Below are 26,795 nucleotides of genomic sequence, written 5' to 3' on the forward strand. Positions count from 1 at the left end.
TATTCTTATTGTTATGTGCCTAAGTGTGAATTTCCTGCTACTTAATAGCATATATTCTTCTAGCATATATATATATTATTATATCTGTGAAGATAATAATATATATATTAAGATTAAATATATAATTAAACTAAATGTACAATTATAAAATATATAATTATTAAATTAAACATATAATGATTTTATTAGAGAAAAATACTTGATTAAAACAATAGTTATAGAAAAATCATTTGATAAAAATTGAACAACTATTAACAAAAAGGAAACAAAATAAAATAAACAAACAAAAAGTCTTAGGAATAGAAATGTCCTTCCTTAACTTTACAAAAGGTGTTTAACAAAAAAAGTTATATACATGGCATTCTAAATAGTGAAGTTAGAGTCATTTCCTAAAATGTGAGGAGTGGTGGAAATGATTCCCAATATCACTATTTCCATTAAATACTACAGTGGAGATCCTAGCTGATGCAATAGCAAAAAGGTATGAAGTAAAAGACATAAGAATGGAAATGAGGAAATAATATTGACAAGATGATATAATTGACTACATTGAAAAGACAAGGGAATCTGAAGATAAATTATAAAAATTAAGGAGAGACTTCCAAGGTGGCTAGATATAAGATCAATATAAAAAAATCAATTGCATTTCCTTTTAAGATAAATACACATTTAAAAGATGTAACTTAAATAAAAGTACACCATTCATAATAACAAAAGATAAATACCCAAGAATCACTTTAACAAAAGACTTTCAACTTCATGATGTAATTGAAAGACATTAAAGAAAATTAAATAAATGGAGAATATTCCATGTATATGAATTGAAAAACTTAAAATTCCAAAAATGTCAGTTCATCTAAATTGACTTGTAGATTTAATGCAATTCCAATAAAAATTCCAACTGAGGTTCTTAAAAGAATTTGATAAGCTTTCTAAAATGTATATGAAAGATACAAATAGCCAAGGCACTCCTTTAAAGATGAATGGGACGAGGAGATATTCCCTACCAGAGATTGGGGCTAATCTTAAAGCTAAATAATTAAGTTACTGTCACTATTAAGTAAAGACAAAATAAAGTGTCCTGACAGAATTCCATACATCAATGAATACTTGATATATGCCAGAGAGAACGCATCACATCACTGAGGAACTAGTAAATAATTGGTACAGGGACAGATGTCTTTACTAGAACAGAATGATGAAAAAAAATGAAATAAAATTTTATACTCACCTCATACCACACAATCAATTCTAGATAGTTAAATATAAATGTTAAACTATTAAAATTTGGAATGATATATAAGGGAATACCTTCATAAAATTGAGCTAGGAAATTATTTCTCAAAACTTAAAAAAAGCTGATGGGGAGAGGAGCCAAGATGGCGGAACAGCATGGAAGCTTTTTGTGTGTCTCGCGTCCATGAAATACAGCCAGACCAACACTAAACCATCCTACACACCTAGAAAACTGATTGGAGGATTAACACAACAATCTGCAGAACCTGAACCACAGAATTCAACAGGTACGGGGCGTGGAGAGGTGAACTTGGGGGGCGAGAAGGTGCAGGAAGGGAGGTGCTTTTGCGAGTGGAGAGAGGACAGAGACTGGGGGAGGGGGAGAATACGGGAAAAGCACCTCTCCCCAAAAGCAGCTGGAGAGAAAGTGGAAAATTGGAAACAGCCGCAGGGACTAAACTAAAAAGGGAGAAAGGAGAAAGGACAGGGTTTAAATTCCACTAAGACTGTAAACAAGGGGAGCGCAAAGGCTGCAACTCCATAGCAAGATACCTGGTGGTGCTCTGGTGGGAAGGGCGAGTCCCCAGGAGCAGAGTGGGGTCCGGGAGGTTCTCAGGCCACACGGGGAAAAGCAGTTCCACTGCTGGAAGGAAATTTGGTAGAGGCTTGAGGCAACCTGGGCCCAGCAGACCCCAGAGAACGGCTGCATTCGCTGGTGCTGGAACAAGGTCGTTAAGGGTGAAGCCTGGTGCCAGATGTGTGTTGTGATATTCCATAATCCCTGAAACGCTGCTGCTACACTGTCTCGTGAACATTTTCAGGGACGGGCTGGCACCTGGCCGCAGTCTCGGGGCACCGGCAACAACAGGGTCCAGCGGGCGTTCCTGGGTGCAGCCAATATTCGGCCATTGCTCATTTGGCCATTGCTCGGTGAGACCCTCCCACAGAGGGGCGGAACAGGTCAAAGCCACAGTCCTTCAGAAGTAAGGGGCCGGGGAAAACAGCCGCGTCTGAGACAAAACTTGGGAGAGAGGTACTACCTGGAGCCTGGTCACAGAGAGTGAAAAAGCAGCGAGTGGACGAGAGCTGAAGACAGAGGACGGGTGCACTATTGCTGATCCGGGATAGTGCCATGTTCACCCTCCCGCGCATGCGCATACGCACCTACGAGCCCTGCAACAATCCACCCCAGTAGGCTCGCAGCGCCATCTAGTGGAGAATGGAGCCATTACACTGAGCCCCACCCAACTGGGCCAACTTTGCTCTTCAAGAACACAAGTCTCACCGCAGGCTTCATTTATGGACTATAAAGAGCTACATAGACTGACTTCTAGGGGAAAACGAAGCAATTTCAGTCCTACTTTCATGTGTTAGCAGGTTCATCTACTCAATTTTCTTTCTTTTTTTTTCTTTTTTCTTTTTCTCTTTTACAATTCTTTTCTTTTTCTTGAATACAGAAAGAGAAAAAATTCATTATTATTTTCAATATTTATTAAAAATATCTTTCCTTAATTTTTATTACTATATTTTTTACTTTTGTGTAAATTTTTCATATTCTACTATACTTCCATCATTTTAGTTTAATCTACTTCAGTGTACTCACCTTTTCTAATTTTCAAACAATTTCCTTTTTTTATTTCTTTTTCTTTTTTCCTTTTTTGTTTCTTTTCTTTTTCTTGATTTTTACTTTCAATTTCTATTAAAAATATTTTTATTTAATTTTTATTACTATATTTTTGCTTTTGTGTAACTTTTTTCAAATTCTATTTTACTTCCATCATTTTATTTTAGTCTACTACAGTGTATTCACTTTTTCAAATTTTGAAACGATATCTTTTATCTTTTTTTTTCTTTTTTCTCTTTTTCGTTTCTTTTCTTTCTTCTTAAATACAGAAACTGAAAGTTCGTATTTATTTTTAATTTTTATTAAAAATCTTATTCTTTAATTTTTTTCTACTATATTCTTTACTTTTGTGTATACTTTTTCAAATTCTATTTTACCCCCATCATCTCATTTTAGTCTACTTCAGTGTATTCATTTTTTCAAATTCTAAAACAATTTCCTTTTTTATTTTTCTTCCACTCCCCCTTTTGTTTCTCTAATCTGTCAAACCACTTTCAACACCCAGACCAAAACACACCTAGGATCTAGCATCATCTATTCGATTTGTGGGTGTGTGTGTTTTTAATCTTTAATTTTAATATTTTCTTAATTTTATTGTTTTTATTTCAATTTTTCTACCTCATTTATTCCTTTTCTCCCTAAAATGATGAAATGAAGGAATTCACCACAAAAGAAAGAGCACAAAGAAATGACAGCCAGGGATTTAACCAACACAGATACAAGCAAGATGTCTGAAACAGAATTTAGAATCATGATAATAAGAATACTAGCTGGAGTAGAAAATAGATTAGAATCCCTTTCTGCAGAGATAAAAGAAGTAAAAAATAGCCAGAATGAAATTAAAAATGCTATAACCGAGCTGCAATCACAGATGGATGCAGCGGCGGCAAGGATGGACGAGGCAGAACAGAGAATCAGCGATATAGAAGACAAACTTATAGAGAATGATAAAGCAAAAAAAAAGAGGGAGATTAAGGCAAAAGACCACGATTTAAGAATTAGAGAAATCAGTGACTCATTAAAAAGGAACAACATCAGAATCATAGGGGTCCCAGAAGAGGAAGAGAGAGAAATGGGGTAGAAGGGTTATGTGAGTAAATCATAGCGGAAAACTTTCCTAACCTGGAGAAAGATACATCAACATCCAGGAAGCACAGAGGATTCCCATTAGAGTCAACAAAAACCAACCATCAAAAAGGCATATCATAGTCAAATTCACAAAATACTCTGGGAATGAGACAATCATGAAAGCAGCAAGAGAAAACAGTCCCTAACATACAAGGGAAGACAGATCAGGTTTGCAACAGACCTATCCACACAAACCTGGCAGGCCAGAAAGGAGTGGTGGGGTATATTCAATGTGCTGAATCAGAAAAATATGTAGCCAAGAATTCTTTATCCAGCAAGGCTGTCATTCAAAATAGAAGGAGAGATTAAAAGTTTCCCAGACAAACAAAAATTAAAGGAGTTTGTGACCACTAAACCAGCCCTGCAAGAAATTTTAAGGGGCACTCTCTGAGGGGAGAAAAGATGAAAATATAAAAAGAACAAATGAAGACCAAAAGCAACAAAGATTAGAAAGGACCAGAGAACACCACTGGAAACTCCAACTCTACAAGCATCATAATGGCAATAAATTCATGTCTTACAGTACTCACTCTAAATGTCAATGGACTCAATGCTCCAATCAAAAGACATAGGGTAATAGAATGGATAAGAAAACTAGATCCATCTATATGCTGTTTACAAGAGACCCATTTTAGACCTAAAGTCACCTTCAGATTGAAACTAAAGGGATGGAGAACCATCTATCATGCTAATGGTCAACAAAAGAAAGCTGGAGTAGCCATACTAATATCCGACAATCTAGACTTTAAAATAAAAACTGTATCAAGAGATGCAGAAGGGCTTTATATCATAATCAAGGGGCCTACCCACCAAGAAGACCTAACAATTGTAACATTTATGCACCAAATGTGAAAGCACCCAAATATATAAATCAATTAATCACAAACATAAAGAAACGCATCGATAGTAATACCATAATAGTAGGAGACTTCAACTCCCCACTCACAGCAATGGACAGATCATCTAATCAAAAAATCAACAAGGAAACAATGGCTTTGAATGACACATTGGGCCAGATGGACTTAACAGATATATTCAGAACATGTCATCCCAAAGCAATAGAATATACATTCTTCTCCAGTGCACATGGAACGTTCTCCAGCATAGACCACATACAGGGACACAAATCAGCCCTCAGTAAGTACAAAAAGGTCGAGATCATACCGTGCATATTTGCAGACCACAACGCAATGAAACTCGAAATCAGCCACAAGAAAAAATTTGGAAAGGTAACAAATACTTGGAGACTGAAGAACATCCTACTACAGAATGAATGAGCTAACCAAGAAGTTAAAGAGGAAATTAAAAAGTATATGGAAGTCAATGAAAATGATAACACCACAACCCAGAACATCTGGGATGAAGCAAAGATGGTCATAAGAGGAAAGTATATAGCAATCCAGGCCTTCCTAAAGAAGGAAGAAAGAGCTCAGATACACAACCTAACCTTATGCCTTAAAGAGCTGGAAAAGGAACAGCAAATAAAACCCCAAAACAGCAGAAGACAGGAAATAATAAAGATTAGAGCAGAAATTAATGCTATCGAAACCACACATGCACAAAAAAAACACACAAAAAAAACAGTAGAGCAGGTCAATGAAACCAGAAGCTGGTTCTTTGAAAGAATTACCAAAATTGATAAGCCACTAGCCAGTTTGATCAAAAAGAAAAAGGAAAGAACCCAAATAAATAAAATCAAGAATGAAAGAGGAGAGATCACAACCAACACAACAGAAATAAAAACAATAAGAGAATATTATGAGCAATTCTATGCCAATAAAATGGGCAATCTGGAAGAAATGGACAAATTCCTAGAAACATATACACTACCAAAACTAAAACAGGGAAGATATAGGAAATTTGAACAGACCTATAACCAGTGAGGACATCGAATTAGTAATCAAAAATCTGCCAAAAAAACAAGAGTCCAGGGCCAGATGGCTTTCCAGGGGAATTCTACCAAACATTTAAGGAAGAGTTAACACCTATTCTCTTGAAACTATTCCAAAAAACAGAATCATAGGGGTCCCAGAAGAGGAAGAGAGAGAAATGGGGTAGAAGGGTTATGTGAGTAAATCATAGCGGAAAACTTTCCTAACCTGGAGAAAGATACATCAACATCCAGGAAGCACAGAGGATTGGAAGGAAATGGAAGGAAATGGAAGGAAAGCTTCCAAACTCTTTCTATGAAGCCAGCATTGATTCCAAAACCAGACAGAGACCCCACTAAAAAAGAGAACTATAGATCAATTTCCCTGATGAACATGGATGCAAAAATCCTCAACAAAATATTAGCCAATCAGATCCAACAATACATTAAAAAAATTATTCACCAGGACCAAGTGCAATTTATACCTGAGATGCAGGGCTCGTTCAATATCTGCAAAACAATTAGCATGATTCATCACATCAATAAAAGAAAGGACAAGAACCATATGATCCTCTCAATAGATGCAGAGAAAGCATGTGACAAAATACAGCATCCTTTCTTCATAAAAACCCTCAAGAAAGTAGGGATAGAAGGATCATACCTAGAGAACATAAAACCCATATGTGAATGACCCAACGCTAATATCATCCTCAATGGGGAAAAACTGAAGCTTTCCCTTTAAGGTCAGCAACAAGACAGGGATGCCCACTCTCACCACTGTTATTCAACATAGTATTGGAAGTCTTAGCCTCTGCAATCAGACAACACAAAGAAATAAGAGGCATCCAAATCGGCCAGCAGGAGGTCAAACTTTCACTCTTCGCAGATGACATGATACTCTATATGGAAAACCCTAAAGATTCCACCAAAAAACTGCTAGAACTGATTCATGAATTCAGCAAAGTTGCTGAATAAAATCAATGCACATAAATCTGTTTCATTCCTATACACCAACAATGAAGCGACAGAAAGAGAAATCAAGGAATCGATCCCATTTACAGTTGCACAAAAAACCATAAAATATCTTGGAATAAATCTAACCAAAGAGGTGAAAAATCTATACACTGAAAACTATAGAAAACTTATGAGAGAAATGAAGAAGACACACAAAAAAATGGAAAAAGATTCCATGCTCCTGGATAGGAAGAACAAATATTGTTAAAATGTCGATACTACCCAAAGCAATCTACATATTCAATGCAATGCCTATCAAAATAACACCAGCATTCTTCACAGAGCTAGAACAAATAATCCTAAAATTTGTATGGCACCAGAAAAGACCCCGAATAGCCAAAGCAATCTTAAAAAAGAAAACCAAAGCAGGAGGCATCACAATCCCAGACTTCAAGCTATACTACAAAGCTGTAATCATCAAGACAGTATGGTACTGACCCAAGAACAGACACTCAGATCAATGGAACAGAATAGAGAACCCAGAAATGGACCCACAAACATATGGCCAACTAATCTTTGACAAAGCAGCAAAGAATATCCAATGGAATAAAGACAGTCTCTTCAGCAAGTGGTGCTGGGAAAACTGGACAGTGACATGCAGAAGAATGAACCTGGACCACTTTCTTACACCATACAGAAAAATAAACTCAAAATGGATGAAAGACCTCAATGTAAGACAGGAAGCCATCAAAATCCCCGAGAAGAAAGCAGGCAAAAACCTCTTTGATCTTGGCTGCAGCAACTTCTTACTCAACATGTCTCTGGAGGCAAGGGAAACAAAAGCAAAAATGAACTACTGGGACCTCATCAAAATAAAAATCTTCTGCACAGTGAGGCAAACAATCAGCAAAACTAAAAGGCAACCAACAGAATGGGAGAATATATTTGCAAATGACATATCAGGTAAAGGGTTAGTATCCAAAATCTATAAAGAACTTTTCAAAGTCAACCCCCAGAAAACAAATAATCCAGTGCAGAAATGGGCAAAAGACATGAATAGACACTTCTCCAAAGAGGACATCCAGATGGCCAACTGACACATGAAAAATGCTCAACGTCACTCATCATCAGGGAAATACAAATCAAAACCACCATGAGATACCACCTTACACCTGTCAGAATGGCTAACATTAGCAACTCAGGCAACAACAGATGTTGGCGATGATGCAGAGAAAGAGGATCTCTTTTGCGTTGTTGGTGGGAATGCAAGCTGGTGCAGCCACTCTGGAAAACAGTATGGAGGTTCCTCAAAAAACTAAAAATAGAACTATCCTATGGCCCAGCAATTGCACTACTAGGCATTTATCCATAGGATACAGGTGTGCTGTTTTGAAGAGACACATGCACCCCCATGCTTATAGCAGCACTATTAACAATAGGCAAAGTATGGAAAGAGCCCAAATGTCCATAGATGGATGAATGGATAAAGAAGATGTGGTATATATATACAATGGAGTATTACTTACTTGGCAATCAAAAAGAATGAAATCTTGCCATTTGCAACTATGTGAATGGAACTGGAGGGTATTATGCTAAGTGAAATTAGTCAGTCAGAGAAAGACAAAAATCATGTGACTTCACTCATAGGAGGACTTTAAGAGACAAAACAGATGAACATAAGGGAAGGGAAACAAAAATCATATAAAAACAGAGAGGGCGACAAAACAGAAGAGACTCATAAATATGGAGAACAAACAGAGGGTTACTGGAGAGGTTGTGGGAGGGGAGATGGGCTAAATGGGGAAGGGGCATTAAGGAATCTACTCCTGAAGTCATTGTTTCACTATATCCTAACTAATTTGGATGTAAATTTTAAAAAATAAAAAATTAAATTAAATTAAAAAAAAGATACTCAACATCACTAACAAGGTAATTCAAATCAAACCACATGAGATATCACTTCACATCTATTAAGGTGACTATTCCTAAACAAGTGAGTAAATTGCCAAAGATTTGGATAAATTAGGGAACTTTCATGGGTTTTTGGTGGAAATGTAATATGTTGCAGCCTCTATGGGGAATAATATGGTGGCTCCTCAAAAATATTAAAAATAGAATTACCGTATGATTCAGCACTCCCACTTCTGGATACATATCCAAAAAGTAAATCAAAGCAAATTGAAAAGATATTTGTATATGTATTTTCTAACAGCATTATTTGCAGTCATCAAAGTGTGGAAGCTACAAAATGTCTTGATAGATGAATGGATAAACAAAACGTGATATACACATAAAATGGAATATTATTCAGCCTTTAAAAGGAAGGAAGTTCTATGGAAACCAATTTGACAATAAATTTCATATGTTGAAAAAATAAATAAATAAAAGGAAGGAAGTTCTGACACAGGCCACAGTATGGATGAACCTGGAAGTCAGTATGGTAACCAAAATAAGTTAGTCAAGAAGACAAATACTGTATTGTTCCATTTATATGAGAAATATAGAGTAGTCGAATTCATATTAACGGATAGTAAAATGGTAGCTTCCAGGAGCTATAGGAAGGGGGAAATGGGGACATATTGTTTAATGGGTATAGAATTTAGTTTTGCAAGTTGAAAAATTTCGGGATATTTGTTGTACAACCAAGTATATACATATACTTGACACTACTGAACTGTGTTCTTTAAAATAGCAAATATTATGATATGTGTATTTTACCACAATTTTTAAAAATGGTTAAATGACTTAAAAAAGCATTTCACAGAAAAGTTATTATAATGGCAAATAAAAATATGAAACAAAGATCAAATTATCTAGTAATCAGAGATACGCAAATTACCACCAAAATGAGATACCATTTCGTATGTGCTAGGTTGCATAAATTGAGAAGTTTGACGGTACTAAGTGGTGATGGGATTGTGGAATACTGGGAACATTTATACATGACCACTCCCAAAGTATGTGGGCTTCTAAGTAAATCCATTTTTCAGGGACTTTGCCCATGTAAACAATTAGATCAACCAATATCAGCCGGTCACCACTATTCTGGGAGCTTAACCTCATACAATCCTGAGAAAGAAATACTGCCTCAGCCAGCAGAAGCAGTGTGCTGACCAGGCCAACGCTTGAAATAGAGACCCCACCTTGGGGTCCCAGGACAGCCCCATAGGTCTGAGTCTGGGAACTTCTTATGTATACGTGAGGCAGCTGTGTTAGGGTGAGGGGGGTTAGAGGGCAGGGAACACCCTAAGAGGTGAACTAAAACTTGGAATACCCTACCTACCCAGACTGCATTCTTCCTCCAAGCCAGTCTTAGGCACTGTAGGAGAACTTGGAAATTTTTCAGAAAGGCAGTCCAAAGCACAATCCCCTGTGAATCAAGACCAGGCAGAGACTTCTTGCCTACATATAAAGGCAGTACTATTCTTACACACTGCTGGGAGAGATTGCATCAGTATAATCACTTTGGAAAACAATTGGCTCTTGTCAAGTTAAACATGTACATTTCTTGTGACTTAGTTCTAGTCCTACACGTGTATACTAGACAATTCCTTGCATATTTATCCTAAGAGTCATTTATAAGTCTATTCATTCCACCATTGACATTCCATGATCTACCCATGTGTACAACAACATGGATGAATCTTAGACATATAATGATGAATGAAAAAATACGTCACTCAAAATTATGTATAGTATGATTTAATTTTTACAAAATTACCAAAACAAAGGTAAATGTCTAATACACACATGTATACACATATACAGGTATATATTTTCATGTATATACATATGTGGGGGGACAATTGAGGGAAGCAGGGAAGAATTCACAAGTAGATTCAAAGATATTGGCAATGTTTTTGTTTTTAAGTTGATTGGGGGAATACATGGCTATTTATTTTACCACTGAGTTTCATTACTTATATGTGCCATATATTCTTTGATGTATTAAATATCACACTTTTTCACATAATTTTTAAAGAGAAAATAAATAAACTTAAAATCCTTTAACCAAGGATTTCCTATACATGTTTCGGGACAGGACATTCTTTCTGGGAGACCTTCATTAACATACAGAACTAGTGCCCTTGGAATGTTTCAAGTGCCTGATTTGAGGGTAAACTGAGCTTATTAATGTGGTTTCCCAACAGAACAGGCTGGGATAACATGTGGTTTTATATCTCCTCATTTCAATGGCAATGCCACCCAGGAGGGGACATAGTCAGTCTTGTACCTTTTCAAAAACGGGAGAGGAGAATATCTGGGACTATGACAAATAATACAAGCTTGCTTGTCGTCAGTACTTCACTCCTTTGCTTTACTTTCCTTGTGTGTATAAATTGTTTTCTATTCAGAGGAACATTAGTTCACTCTAAAACAATAAGCACTTTTAGTGGCTGTCTGCCTAAATCCAATCCATCATGTCCTTGCCCAAAACCAATCTTGTCTCAAAATATAAACTGTGAGTGAGAAATTGTGTGTAAATTGCCACCACACCTTCATGGTGAGCAGCACTAGTGTTTGAAGACCCAGTGATGTCAACCTAATGCTGGATAAGGAGCTGTTTTGTCTCTTTGATCAAAATGTAACTTAAGAAACTAGTTACACACAATCATACTTCTACCCCACATGAGAGAAGAAGAGCTCCAGGGAATGTGGCAGTCATGTTCTCTTGGCTGAACAGACTCAGAATTTTGGTTCTTGGCCGAGTAACCAATGCTTACTCATTCCCAGTTCAAGTCAACAAATATTTATTGAGATTTATTGAGTGTTGGTTGCAATTCTTGGACTGTGTGGCTGAAAATGAAAAAGATGAATTTGAAATTAGCCCCATTCTCAAGGAAGTTAAATGAGAGACAATGTTGAAAAGGAAAGAGGCCCCAGTTCTCATCTCAGCTCTGCTGTTAACTTACTGGGTGGGCCCAGGCAACTCACTTGGTCTGGGGCTTTGTTTTCTCTTTCATAAATTAAAGTGTTGGGGTTGGATAATTTTGGAAGTTTCTTCCAAATGTAAGAATTGACATTTCTGTGAATCTGGTTGAGTAGATAAGATAATCAGAGAATTGTCTGATCACAAGCCATAAAGACCATCAAGTGATTCAGTCCCCAAGGTCTGCAAATGTGAAAACCAAGGCTCAGAAAAATGATGGGACTTGTTCAAGGTCACATAGCTACAATGTGAGAGAGTACAGAGTGGGGGGAGATGTCATTACTGGGGGTGTTTTGGATGCACTGAAATCATAGCTGAGGTTGAAATATAGTCTATAAGCTATGCCAGAAGACCAGTGGACTATTAGGGGATTGGTCTGACCCTCCTCCCTCAGGTATTTTTGCTATAGAAGGCGAGAGAAAACTGAGCCCATAGGTAAAAGAATTACATGATGAATTGTGTCCAAAGGACCATGTTTCCAGAGAGAGTTTGCTTTTAATATGATGAAAGATTCTAAAGAGACTTAGAACAGAGAACAGGTAGATACCAAAGCATTTACTGTCCCATTAACCATTGCCAGTGTGCCTGCCCCTCTTTTTGGCCTTAACAGTTCAAGAGCATTTATATTCTATTATTATCTCACTTTGATTCTGCTAATGTCCTCTCCTGATATTAACCTGAGTTAATAGAAGACTTTCCTTTCCATGATGAACCCTGCCTACAGTAATTTATGAATAGTAATCTTTGAACATGGAGCAAAGTGGGTTAGGTGAGCTCACCATAAGACACTTACAAAGCAATTCTGGAAGAAGGATTTATGGAGTTTTTCCCAAGATTTGTGTGCAGGGGACAGATAAAGAAAAAAGTTATCAAAGATTGGACTTGAAGCTGTATCTGCATTGGTAAGTATAAGATCCCAAGGATATTTCCAGAGATTTTAGAGCAGGCCAGGAATCTCTCCCAACGTATTGGGAGTTGGATCAGTTAGCTATCGCTGTGTAACAAAGAATCCCAAATTCAGTGACTTAAAACAATAATTATTTATTATTATAGGTTGCTATCTGTGGGTCAGCTGGTTTTTCCTGAAGACTAGGTTTGCTTCATTTCAACTGGACTTACTCATGTGTGTCAAGGTTGTCAGAAGGGCTTTGTTCTGAGCTGAGTTTAGTTGAAACACCTTGGTTGGGGCAATTCAAGATTCCTTATCCACTTCTTGGGATCAGCAGGCTGGCCCAAGAATGTCTTTCCAATGGTGATGTCAGAAGCTAAAGAGAACATACTGAATCACACAAGGTCTCTTAAGGCATAAACTTGTAACTTACAAAATCTCTTCATTACATTAATATAAGTAAGTCACAGAGCTGAGCCCATATTTAAGGAGTAGGGGCATAGACTTCACTTCTTTGGCATCAAGAACTCCAAAACCACATGATCAAAATGTGCATAAAGGAAAAGGTGAAGAATTTGAATCATTGGAATCTACCATGGGAACCTAGGAAAAGCAATGCTTTTCAAACATTTTTTTTTATTTTTATTTTTATTTTTAATGTTTATTTATTTTTGAGACAGAGAGAGACAGAGCATGAAGGGGGGAGGGGCAGAGAGAGAGGGAGACACAGAATCGGAAACAGGCTCCAGGCTCTGAGCCATCAGCCCAGAGCCTGACGCGGGGCTCGAACTCACGGACCGCAAGATCGTGACCTGAGCTGAAGTCGGCCGCTTAACCGACTGCGCCACCCAGGCGCCCCCAAACATTTTTTTTTAAAAAACCAATAGACATGTTGAGACTCAAATAAAAAAGAATGCAACCTCTCCCAAGATAAATCCATGATATGTAAAATGTATTTATGTCTCTGGGGTTATTAATTCTTCAAGGCTTCTCCATGACTCCAAATTAAAAATTCCTGGCTAAGAAGGTCTAGATGGCTGACTAAGGGGTGGCAGTATATATCTATACATAGAGGGAGAGAAGGACACCTGCCCACTAGTGAATCCAAGAGGGTTCTCCGAGTAGGAGATTTGTTAATTCATCAAGAGCAGAGATTTTTTATCATAGGATGAAAAGGCTTGAGATCAACAAGTATAAGATCCAGTGCCCAAGTGTATACAGAAGAAAGAGCTCTGTGTGGGTGGTGATTCTAGAATGCACCACACTGAAATCCTATCTTGGCAATATTGTCATTAAATACAATACTTTATGAATTCCAAGTTCATTGCTTCATTAGCATAGTGATAGGAAGTTGTATTTCACTTTTCAAAATAAGATTATTTGTCTCTTTTTAATGGCCTCCTGCTTCAGGATAGGACATAAGCTGTGAGAGGCAGTTGAGCCTGCAGACTAGGTGGCAGAGCTGGTTTTTAAGAAACATGATTCCTATAGGCAGAAGTCCCCCCCCCCCTCCACCAAACACCCACCAGTCAAGGAAAACGTGGGCAGGCTCTACCCACCTGCCAATAATGCTGCTGTGTGGAGTTGACAAAAGAAGCTTGAGCTATTCCAGTGAACTTGTGAGGATCCCTGGTGAATGAATATCTCCCCGTAAATGCACATTCATTGGTCTATTTTCAGAGATTTGACCTTCTGAGTAAAGTAAGTAGAATAACATCCATTTGATTTATTCATCTTTTCTTGGTTAATTAAGTCAAAATAGATGGATTATTTATGAACATGTCATTTTAAAAAGCAGGGAGCCTCAACAAACTGATTTAGAAAAGCAAAGTAGGAAAGACTAAGTTGACAACATTCAGTTGTTTACCATCTTACATCGAAACTGCCTTATCTACAAAGCCAGAATTCAAGGTAGGAAGGCTTGCTCCTTATAGTACTCATCACGTTTGCGTTCTTATTTTATGTCTGCATCCTTCTCTGGATCGTGAGCATGATGGAGGGTTGAATCTGAACCTGCTTTTATTCCTTGTTGTATTTCTAGAACATACCTCCATGTCCAGCACACAGTTGGTCCTTAGATTTGTCAAATGAACAAAAAGAATACTTCTAAAGCACTTGGAACAGTTCCTTCCATGCAGTAGGCATTTTATTGCATATTAGCTATTTAAACACTAATGAGCCTGTATTTATAACTAAGATCACCCTCCGTGGGTTTTGCTATATTTTCAGAATTCCTTGGGGAAGATAAGGAACTCGAAAATTGTGGTATTATAATAGTATAATTCTGAGTCAAAAAATTTATAATGAAGCAGAATTCAACGAAGGATTTGAAATGCAAAATTTGAAAGCTGTTTTCCCACAGAGGCTTTATATGATGAAAATATTTTTTAGGAACTTTTTTCTTTTTTTGACTCAGTGTTTAATCAGAAAATTTTAACATGTTCTATTTTACATAAAAAGTTGAGCTTATTATTAACAATAGGAATATTAATTGATAGTCACTGTGAACTATAATACCGTCTTGCCTTTGGGATGAACAATTAATTATCATCACTTTTTTGTTTTTATTTTAATTAAGCACTTATGCAGCACTTTACATATTTGATGTATTTTATAACCATTAATTACAGAATTAATGCACAAACATAAATTATACATGTTCAGAAAAAAAGAATCATCTTCAAATTACGAATAAAGGAGCCGTTAAGTTTGCGTAGCTTTTTGTCTTTGGGGAGAAAATTCTGCTCATATATAATAGGCTCAAAAATCATTTTCCTATAAAGAATGACTGGACTAGTAAATGTTAACTAATGGTTTATAAGAAGAACTTGTGGCGAATAGCAAAAAAAATAGTATGGTTTAATTTTTTTAAATATCTGCTATTTTAAGGAATATATATATATATATTTAAGAGCTTAATAATTGATAAGTGTTGATAGGTTGTGTCTCTGGGTTGCTGAAGGAGAAGTATTTTTGCATTTTTCCTCCTTTCAGTTAAGGTGCACTGTGCCTTCAGAAGCAGAGGAAAGACGTGGGTTTGGGCACCGAGATGGGCTTTATGGAGGTTTCATGTATGAATCACTAAGAGTCAGGGCTAAGGATTGCTGAGCTGAGGAGTGTCTGTCCTGAGCCCAGGAAGCCTGCTCTGTGGACCTAGGAAGGAAAGGGAAGCTCTCAAGAAGGGACTGTGGCTAGATGGGATTGGCCTTGGCTGCTGGAGAACAGCCCTCAGAGTTGCCCTTCCTCCCTTCCTGAGCTAATACAAACACTCTTAGAGGTAAAGTGTGGCCTCTGGAATAAGACTGTTGGCAGTCTGTCATCTGGATGACTTTGGGCAAGTTCCACCACTTCTCAGAAACTCACTTTCCTTATCTGTAAACTGGGGGCAATAATTGCATGTACCACATAGGGTTGGTATGAAATGAAATGAGTTAACTTACATGAAGCACTCTAAACAGTAGCTGGCATGTAGTAAATTCTCAGTCAGTGTTACCTATTTCTATTTGTTTCCAAAACTAGGAAATTTCTGGGAAGCTGTGTACCAGTGGCTTCTGTCATTAGAGTGCTTTCTTAAGGAGGTTGGTCCTGTCCTACAGGCATCACAGCAGGTTTTTCATTGGTCTGCTGGCTGCTGAGAAGATGCAGTAGATGGGACCCCATAAGAGAAAAGCAATGGAAACCATCCTAAATGAAGGGCTTGAAGGAACCGGGGACATTTTGATTGAAGAACAAACTTAGCGGATTCATCCTTGTTGTCTCCAGATATCTGAAGGAAATAGAACAGGTTCATGCATGACCCAGGGCAGCAGATCCGGGAGCCCTGGGAAACATACAGCCCAGTACTTGGAACAGAAATCCCAACATATGTTTGTTGGATGGAGGAATGAATAAATGAGACAATACATTTGTATGAGAAATGAGAACAGTGACTAAGAGCTGGATTATCTGGAGTCAGGCAGACTTGAGTTAAAAATTGTCCACTGCCACTTAAAAGCCATGTGACCCCAGAAATTTTACTAATCCTTCTCAGCTACAGTTTCTTTAAGTATAAAATATGGGGCGCCTGGGTGGCTCAGTCAGTTGAGCATCCGACTTCAGCTCAGGTCATGATCTCATGGTTCGTGGGTTCGAGCCCCGTGTCAGGCTCTGTGCTGACTGCTCAGAGCCTGGAGCCTGTTTCAGATTCTGTGTCTCTCTGCCCTTCCCCCACTCGTGCTCTCTCCCTCCCTCTCTCTCTCTCTCTCTCTCTCTCTCTCTCTCTCAAAAATAAATAAATGTAAAAAATTAAAAAAAATTGAAATGTGTACATTGGCTGTACCAACCTCACAATGTTGTGGTGAAGGTTAAGTGAGAATGCACACACCGTAAAATTCAGTATATCATAATCCTAACAGCAGTAAGAGTAGCTATTGTTACCATCAGGCTGGGTAAATACAGGTCAAAGACATTATAGATGGACCTGGGGGATCAGATCAGATCAGAAAAGGGATTTCTGATTTAGGATTTAGAGATTCCTTCAAGGAATCCCAAAAGGGATTCCTTTAGGATTCCTAAAAGGGATTTAGGTTTTCCTTAAAATTGTAGGTCCTCAGCCTCTATTTTCAGCAACACTGTATTCTTTTTTTAGAAAATTTTGGAAGTCGTAAGTGTGTGCCTCTGTATTAAAGAGGGAGAAATCTGTCTGGTAGTAGAAAGGAGCATAGCCTGTAACCAAAATGACAACAGGTACATCTGAAGAGAGATTTCATCTGCAACCTTGGTTTTATTGGTGCTGTACTCTAACCACCAATCAACCAGCCATAGAACTAGTCACTAGAGACCAGAGGTAAAAAGAAGTGAACTGAGAGTGATTTCGCAGCAGCCATGAGCTTACCTGACAAGGTCTGGGTCTGGGTCATTCTGATTATGGTCATTCTTCATGGTCTCTCTATTTCTAGCACAGGATCAACTAGAAAACCCTTCATTTTCTTACTCATTTGCTCACTCAGTTCTCCTTGGTGCCAGACTCCAAACTGAAGCTTTTACTGCTGGAAGAAAGCCCCTCATAAACAGATCCAACCTGACCTAAATGGTCCTAGATGACAGAACCCGGGTTCAGCATACAAGGGCACAGCAAAGTGGTGTAAAGAAGGACTTTCTAATAGTCCCATTGGGCCCACGTATTACATAATTCCACCACGTGCCACTAATACTGTGGTTATGTGCTACAGCCTCCTGGACCAGCATGGAAGCCTACTGTGTGCCCTGTCACCAGAGATGGCCCAGTGGAGGCAGGGAGACCATGAAGTCATGAAGAGTAGATGGAAAGGTTGGCTCTTTCCAATCCAGAACTCTGGGAGGCTAGAACATTTTAAGACATAGCTCTTTCCCTTCTTCTGGGAACTTATGTTCTCTCTGGGAGAGGACCCAGTTAAGACACAGTAATGGCTACCTATGACTGAATGCCATCACAGTTGCACAAGTAGTGCATCATATATTATCTCATTTGAAATAAAATATTTTCCTAATCTAACCAAGGAATGAAAAGATTTTGAGTGTGTAGTTTGGTTGGACAGACAAATGCTTATTAACAAAATCCTATCCATGAAGAGAGAGAGAAAGAGAGTTTGTCTTTCCACCTTTAAATATATGCCTTTTAAATACAGACCGGTAAGATTGTAGCAAGTACAATCTGGTACATACCGCTTCCTGGTCAGAATCTAACATGGTGGATGAAAAATAAGAAGAAAGACAAGATGAATGTGTTCACTTTGGCATGTGTTAGCCTGAAGAGCCAGAATTGGGAATGGAGTCCCAGTTACAAGAGGGTAGTTACTTCTAACACAGTGGAGTTTATTTTGGAGACTCTTTGAGGATCTCAGCAAACTAAGGACTCTTCTCCTCAAAATATATATATTTATAAGAAAATATCTGACACATACACATGCACATGCATGAACTATACCTACAGAATCCTGTTCATGGACCCTGGAATTCCTGGATTCTATATAAAGAACCCATGCATAGAGTAGCCCTCATTTTTTGGCAGTTATGCTCCTGCTATTTCTAGGGTGAAAATTTTGCTTCTGTAACTTGTCTGGAGTCTCTCCAAGAAAAGGAACCTCATTTTCCTTTCTAGTAAATTGGTCAGTACCTAATGCAATGCCAAACGTGAGGGTATATGTTTAATAACTTCAAGTCAAATAAGTAAATATTGAAAGGCTGACTCCAAATTTAGACCCAGAACTAACATTCTACCCAACCTCTCCATGCCTGAAGAAAAATCATGTTTTGGTATGATTGTCTTTTCTTGTAGAAGGTACTCACTGGACAGACAAGACCTTTCAACACCTCCACTTGAAAGAGAACAAAAATTTCTTCCCTCTAAAAAGAATCTAAAACTTGCTTTCCAAAAGGAGTTTTTAAACCAGGGAGAAACTGCCCCAAGCATGCAAACAAACATCACGAAGCATCCAAATAAAATGACATTAAAGGGTGACTGTACCACGAGTGCCAAGGAGCTTAAGCAAGTTACCATGGAGAGGCTTTTAAGGGAGGTCTCTTACCAACTTCTCTGCAGTGTCCTGATCATAGGGGCTGGATTTTGGAAATGTAACTGCATCCTTGTTCCTGGCCAACCGTCCTCTCAGCCAAATCCCATTGGGACACAGGAATGACTTCCAAAGGAGTGTGAATGTTACAATTGGCCCCTTTATGAGCCTTCCTGGAAGTCCAGTGGTGCTCTAGCCCCCGGCTGGGATTCACAAGCTGAGATGAGCCTCTGACATGAACCTGGATGCTTTTCCAGGCCATGACTCAGCCCCTGGAAAGTGGAAAGTGCCACTACGACAGATGGAAGTAGTTCCAGAAGACAGGGTGGGATGCTGCAGGGGCCAGACCCCTTCAGAGGAAGAGCGGGGTCACTGATTTGGCGTGAAATAAGAAAGAAAGTACCTGCTGACTAGTTTCACCGAACAGTAATGGGCCTCTTGTGGTGGAGAGAAATGAGAAGGATTCAGCTTCCCAGCTCTTCAGATCTGCCCTTTTGGGTCTGGGCCGGGTGAGACTTAGGCTGCCCCAGGGCCGAGATGCTGACTTACTCATTGGCATTTCTGCCAACACTGGGCTCTCAGCCAACGCCTTGCAAGGCATATTTGTGACTATTTGAGTTCTTAGAATCTGGAAGACTGGGGTTTTGTGGCCCATATTAAACATGAGGCCTTGGGCAAAGAATTGACTTAGCAATATGGTTTATTCCCATTTGTGAATTCACTCATCGTTTATTTCACACTGGCTTTTAACAAACATGAGTAAAAGTTCTTTTCCTTTAGGCATGTACAGTCCAGAAAAAGACCATGGACATGGACCCAAACAATTGCACCAGCAGAACGTGATGATGAACACACAAAGGCCAACGGGCAACACAGAAGAATGGGTGCAAATTCAATTCTAAAAATCACGAAGTTTTCATGGAGGAGGAGGTGTTTGAACTGAGATGCAAACAGTATCATGTGAGAGGGAAACAGACAGCACATATCCCACCCAACCTTCAGAGACTCTAAGAATAAATATACACATGATCATGTAGTTACCATGCTGATATTTACCTGGAAGAAAACTTTTGTATACTTAAGACCTTGGTCTTTGATAATCATTTAATATCATGACAACATATTGCTTATCTGATACATCTCAATAGTCTTGTGTTAGTCACTCATAAAGAGCCAACTAAGGCATAATGAATGCTATATCGTCCCCTGGCAGGGAAGACACACAGGCAAGAGTTAAGGGTGGTGACACTGACATTCATACAGAAAGCTTCCACAACTTTGGATCAATTTTAATGTATTCAATATCCTCAAAACACAGTATTCTACAGTGGGATAGTCAGGCTGACCTGAGTTCAAATCCTCATTCTGCCAATGTGGCATATGTCATCTGGAGCTGGCTACCAGATACTCTGGACCTGAATTTCCTCAACTGAGAAATGGTGATGATTTTACTCACCACACGGGGTTGTTATAAAGAGCACTCAGTGATGCTTATAAAGCACCAGCACCGATCAGGCCCACAGTACGGGTTAACACCCCTTCTAACACATCACAGAAACAGGACTTTTGATAGGCCATATTCAAGCTGCCTGTCATGATCCCTTCTCTTAGTGCTATTTCTCTCACATCTTACCCCAACTTCCATTTGTATAGAGTATAAACCAAACTTCCTGGATTTGTCTAAGTTTCATGTAATCCTTGGACGTACAGCTCACTGAATTTTTTTTAATTTAAAAAAACACTTTATTAGTCCAACTAGATTGAAAACAATCTACCTTAATTTTTTTTAACGTTTATTTATTTTTGAGACAGAGACAGAGCATGAACGGGGGAGAGGCAGAGAGAGAGGGAGACACAGAATCTGAAACAGGCTCCAGTCTCTGAGCTGTCAGCACAGAGCCCGACGCAGGGCTCGAACTCACGGACCGTGAGATCATGACCCGAGCCAAAGTCGGACGCCCAACCGACTGAGCCACCCAGGCGCCCCCAGCTCACTGAATTACAAAGGACTGCAAGGAGGCTGCAGCCACTAGGACAATTACCTTACTCCCTGTCTCCCCTACCAATATCCCACTGGCATCTCTTCTAGATATTCTCTCCAGATACAGCTCTCATCTAGCCAGTACAATGCACTTTTATCACCTCTAATCACCAGAATTTGAGAGTAAAGAGAGCCAGTGGAGGCCAAAGGTTTTGATTTTTATAGGTCTAGATCAAGCTATGGGAAAGACCAGCATTTTTATGGTGTTGGGAGAGACAGATTGACTGTCAGAGAGTCAATCCCACAATGGTTGTATCAGACCACAACACCCTGTCAATAAATTTGTTAGTGCAGACACTGCTGCCAAGGGACAGAGACCTGCTGGAGATGACCTGATAAGGGGCATGAATTGTGGACCATGAACACCCTTTTTATCAAACACAAAGAGTCATTTGTGCTACTTGATAAAAAACAGATTCAGGGGACTCAGTGCAGACCTAATGGGTAGGGTGGTGAATTTCAGTGCTTGACATGTTCTCCAGTTGATTCTGATGTCCACTATATTTGCCATTCGGATGGGTAGAACAGGGGCCTTCCATCAGCATTAAATGATGGCCATCAACAGGCCTCCTATTAATGGAAAGACACAGGAGTTAGAACTGAGGTAGAGTAGAGGGGCTGGTATGGTCATGGTTAAAGTAGAGCCAGGATTTGGGGGGAAAATGAGTAGTCTGGAGTGTGCTATGCTTGGTGTGGAGGAGATGGCAGGTACCTAATGTCAAAACCGGACAAAAGCAAGAAAACTCTACTGCCATTTCTAGAGGTGTCATGGGTACTAAGGGGATTCTCAAAGGTGCTTGCTTCAGCTCCTAGAGGAAAAGAAAGCAAGATATAGGATGCCTAACCAGAGAGGAATAAGATCACCCTTGTCTGTTTGTTTACAAAATTCTCCAAACAATCCTGAGTCTCAGTGTCCGGCTCCCGTCTGTCACTTAGCTCTGATCATGGGACATTAAACACCAGCCACGGGTCATACATCAGACAGTGTCCTGCACATTTCGGATATTAATCCTGACAGAAAAATCTTTAGCATTGTATGGATTAGTCAATGTAAATTCATTAACTATTTGTCATGACTATAATATAATCTGGCCTGACGGTAAAGACTCGACAGCACAGTGTTAATCAAATCTATGCAGAAAACAACGCATTTCTGTTTAGCCTCAACAACTGCTCCTCTTGCCAGATCAGAGGCTGGAGCCTTAAGGGGAAAACCAAAGGTTCCCCATTGCGCATCCCTTGTAGGGACCCTCCTGTCCTGAGAAGAGCATCACAAGCTATGACGATTTGAAGTTACCTTCCATTTCCAGCAAACCTCGCCCCCTCCATGTGATGGAAATCTGTCAATCTCCAGTCCCCGTCAGCGAGAAGTTCACCGAAAATAAGGCAGAATGTATTCTGCAGGGTTGAACATTTTCTCCCAGGATGAGTCATTACCAGGTTTTAATCATGCTCATTAGGCAGCCATTAGGGTCCTGTCCAGCTTTTCACCGCCAGAGATGAGAGGAGAGAATGATTGTGGGAGACCCTGCACCCTACTTGGTGAAATACTCACCATCTGTTCCCAGTTGTAATTCCCCGTGTGAAGCACCTTGGTTTATGGCTATAGCAGTCTTAGATCCCTAGCTCCGAACTACTGTTTTTCTAGCATGAGCTGACCTGAACCCACTGGAACTTGAAACAGGTTTTGACATTCACTAAAATCAGAGGCAAGCCAGCACCAACTTAACCAATCACAAGGCCTCCATTTCAGCAGAAACACACATTTTAATTTCTACAGCTTGGAGCATGAAGGAGCCAGTAAGAATGTGGCTTTAAAATAAGTGAGCTCAATGGAAATTGCTGTGAACCTGTTTCTTTTCTGTTCCGGGAGCAACTGCCACTGATAAAGCAACCAAGTGTTATAAATGCAGAGCGAATATTTAAGATTTCTAGTATCTCTCCATTTGCACATTATTCTCTATCTCTCCCCAGTTGTGCTTTGATTGTCTCTGATTGGACTATGTTCTATGTTCTTTTATTTTAACATAAATCGATATTGATTTGAGTACAGTACCTGACAGAGGGCTTTATACACAATAGGTGTTTCATAAAGTTTTGTTGAATGATGGAACAGCGCATGTGTATTTCCTTAGCCAAGAATTGGAAGACAAAGTGATTTCATGTATTTACAGCATGAGAGTTCTTTTTGTGCCTATGTCTAGTGCCCCAAAACATTTTACCTGTAGTAACATATTACCTTACCTTAGCCTTTTCATTTATAACCTGCTTATTCAGAATTTTGTCTATACTAGAGAACTAAAAACCTTAAGGTTTTCACTGTCCTTCCTTGTTGGATAGGTATAAAATCTGTTCTTCCACTTTCTCATCCTTAGACTCAGATTCTAGTCCACATTAATTTCAATGTTATGTTTTCCCACATTTCCTCCTTGCTCCTACTGAAAGAATCCCCTTTTGTGTTCAGTGCATGTGGGTAAGCCCTTGACCTCTAACTTGATGGCCTCCACATCCAGTGTGGGAAGTCTACCTGCCTCAGGACTGCCACTTGTAGCTTCTTTGTGCCTCCATATTTGACTTGAATGTTTAGTATAAACTCAAGAGAGCATAGAAAAAGGGAGAGAACCAACAAAAAGCTTTTATTCTGTGCCAGCTAGTGTTGGGTATGTATAATATGTCCCTTCATTTAATTCTCCCATAACCCCCATGATGAATTAAAGGCCCATTCTACAGATGACAAAACTGAGGCTCAGAGGTGTTATATAAGTTTCCTGATGTTACCCAGTTGATAAATGATCAACCTGAGATATGAACTTAGCTCTCTCTGAGTCCAAAACTAATTTTCTTTCTTTTAGAACAAGCCACATTCTGGAAACAATATGCCAGGATATAAATGTTGTAGAAGGGGCCGTACTGAAATTCCCCATATGGCCATTATTGCTGTGAGTTCAGCAGGGTCACTTACTGTTGTCACAGAAGTGCCCCCATCCCTAGTTTTGGCCAGGTACTGCCTCAAATTAGAAATGTTCTTACCAAGAACCAAGTTTTCCACATCTATTTTTCTTCCAAATCCTATGGAGATTGATAGACAGTATGACTGGCCCCAAGTTTTTGTTTTGTTATAAACATGGGACTATAGGGACACCTGGATGGCTCAGTCAGTAGAGCGACTGTTGATCTCAGGGTTGTGAGTTCGAACCCCACATTGAGTGTAGAGATTTTTTAAAAATAAAAATTTAAATAAATAAATAAATAAATAAAAAGAAAGATGGTGCTATAGTTAATTTCCTAGAAAACTGTTGAGTTCTCCATTAGAAGGAAGGACAGAAAATACTTTAGGTAAGGAAAGGGATAGTCAAACCCCTAGTTCCTACAACATTTACTCTCCCCCGGGCTTAGCATCCCAATAGGACCAAGAGAGAGAAACGAGAGGTTGCGAAAGGAATGTTCAGGCAACTGTGGCATGGTGGACCCAGAGTATAATGGCACAAGGTGTGCTGGCAATGTTGTGTCTTTACCAAGCTTGTGTGGGAGCTCTTCAGTCAGGCAGTGATGGATTGGAATCTGACCACTAACTGGGTGCCTTGGCAACTTCCGTCACTGTTTTAGATCTCAGTTTTCTTATCTATAAAATGGAGACAATAACGGCAGTGTTGTTATAAGGATTAAAGAGTTAATGCATTTAATGCATTCGGGAAAAAAAAAAAAAGAGCAGAATCCAATAAGCTCTCCATCATTGTTAGTTACCGTTATTATGGTTACTTTTACTGTGATTCCTGTATTGAAATTATACACTTTGTTGTTCTTTTGTTAGGTGGGAGGGAGGCTGGGAAGTTGCACCCCCAAAAAGGGATGAGTTCTTTTGGTATTAACTCTTCTGGTATTAGCAGGACTTTGTGCAGAATCTTGAATTATTTTGGAAGGTGTAGAGGGAGACAGAGAAAAGGCTGTGGAAGATCATCCAATTTAGGTATTGGATTCTCCAAGCAATGCATGTATTTATTTCTTTATTGATCGTGCATTCATATAAGTGGTAGAATCACAGTGTTATAGGATGTTGAGGTCCTTCCTTTTGCTCATAAGGAAACCAACACACAAAGAGGAGAATTCCTTCTTGGGATTGTACAGTGAGTGAGGGAAGACTAGAATTCAGAACTCAGGTCTTCTGACTCCCTTTCTTAGCCCTTTTCCCAAATGTTTTGTAAGGTGTATAGGCTTGTGAGGGTGGGCCCTGGATGATACCTTCTCTGCAGGGCCCAGCACAGCCCTGGGCTCAGGGAGATGCTAGGCCAGACCCTGTCTTTTGATACGATGTTTGACTGGAGCCTCTGCGATAGTGCCTTCCCCATTTATTCCCTATTCTACCCCAGTCTAGGCCACTTCCTCGGGGCACCTAGGTGGCTCAGTTGGTGCCGACAGCCCAGAGCCTGGTGCCTGCTTCGGATTCTGTGTCTCTCTCTCTCTCTCTGCCCCTCTTGCACTCTCTCTCAAAAATAAATAAACATTAAAAAAATAAATATGAAAACTTGAAAAGACACTTCCTCATTTCCGCTGTGTGGCTTCCCTTACAGCTCAGTCTTTGCTACCATCACAAACCTGGTCTCTCTTTTTGGGACTGCTTTCCCACAAGCTTGTCATCTGCCTTTCACTTTGTTTCTGTTGGGTGGGCAGTATTAGGCAATGGCTAAGAGCTTAGACTTCAGAATCAAGCTCACCTGGATTTAAATCCCACAGTTTAGCTCAGAGACCTCAGGCAAGTTATCAAACTGTTCTCAGTCTGTTTCTTCATCTGTAAAATGGGCATAATAGTAACTATATGCTCATGGAAGGGGGAGAATTATATTAGATGAAATATTAAATTAGATTCAATTAGATGAAGTATGAGGAATGCCTGGCTCATAATAAGTGCTCAAAATCTGATACCTGCTAATTATAATCTGCATCTGTACTAGATATGCAGGGTGTAGCTGGCAGGATTCTGTGTCAGAAAGCTGTATTTATTTTTTTTTATAATTTTTTTAACATTTATTTATTTATGAGACAGAGAGAGACAGAGCATGAATGGGGGAGGGTCAGAGAGAGAGAGAGGGAGACACAGAATCTGAAACAGGCTCCAGGCTCTGAGCTGTCAGCACAGAGCCCGACGTGGGGCTTGACCGCGAGATCATGACCTGAGCCGAAGTTGGACGCTTAACCGACTGAGCCACCCAGGCGCCCCAGAAAGCTATATTTAAAGATGTCCCACTCTTTATCTAATCTTTTTGCGTGATATCGAGCATTCCACGATTCCTATATTTTCTCAAATCATCTTTGCTCAGAAATGGAAATGTATCCTTCATTTATTTCATACTTCCCAAGCACCTGTTCTATCCGTTAAGCTGACAGACAGTAGACATGCTGCCTCCAGCCCTGTGTCCTTTATGGAGCTGAGCTTGATGGTAGTTCACAGATTCTCTGACCTGAGGGCTCCAGGGGTGAGACACATTTTTCAGTTGTATTGGAGGGACAGCATTCAGGGAGGGAGTGTCTGCAGACCTGCCCCCACCCCCTCTGGGACCCTGAAGGCTCCCTTTGTCTCCCTCTAGAGGGAGTCTCA

This window comes from Lynx rufus, unplaced genomic scaffold (assembly GCF_022079265.1).
Source record: "Lynx rufus isolate CCGP_SWC_20201006 ecotype Redwood Valley unplaced genomic scaffold, mLynRuf1.p SCAF_11, whole genome shotgun sequence".
In the NCBI taxonomy this organism is placed as follows: Eukaryota; Metazoa; Chordata; class Mammalia; order Carnivora; family Felidae; genus Lynx; species Lynx rufus.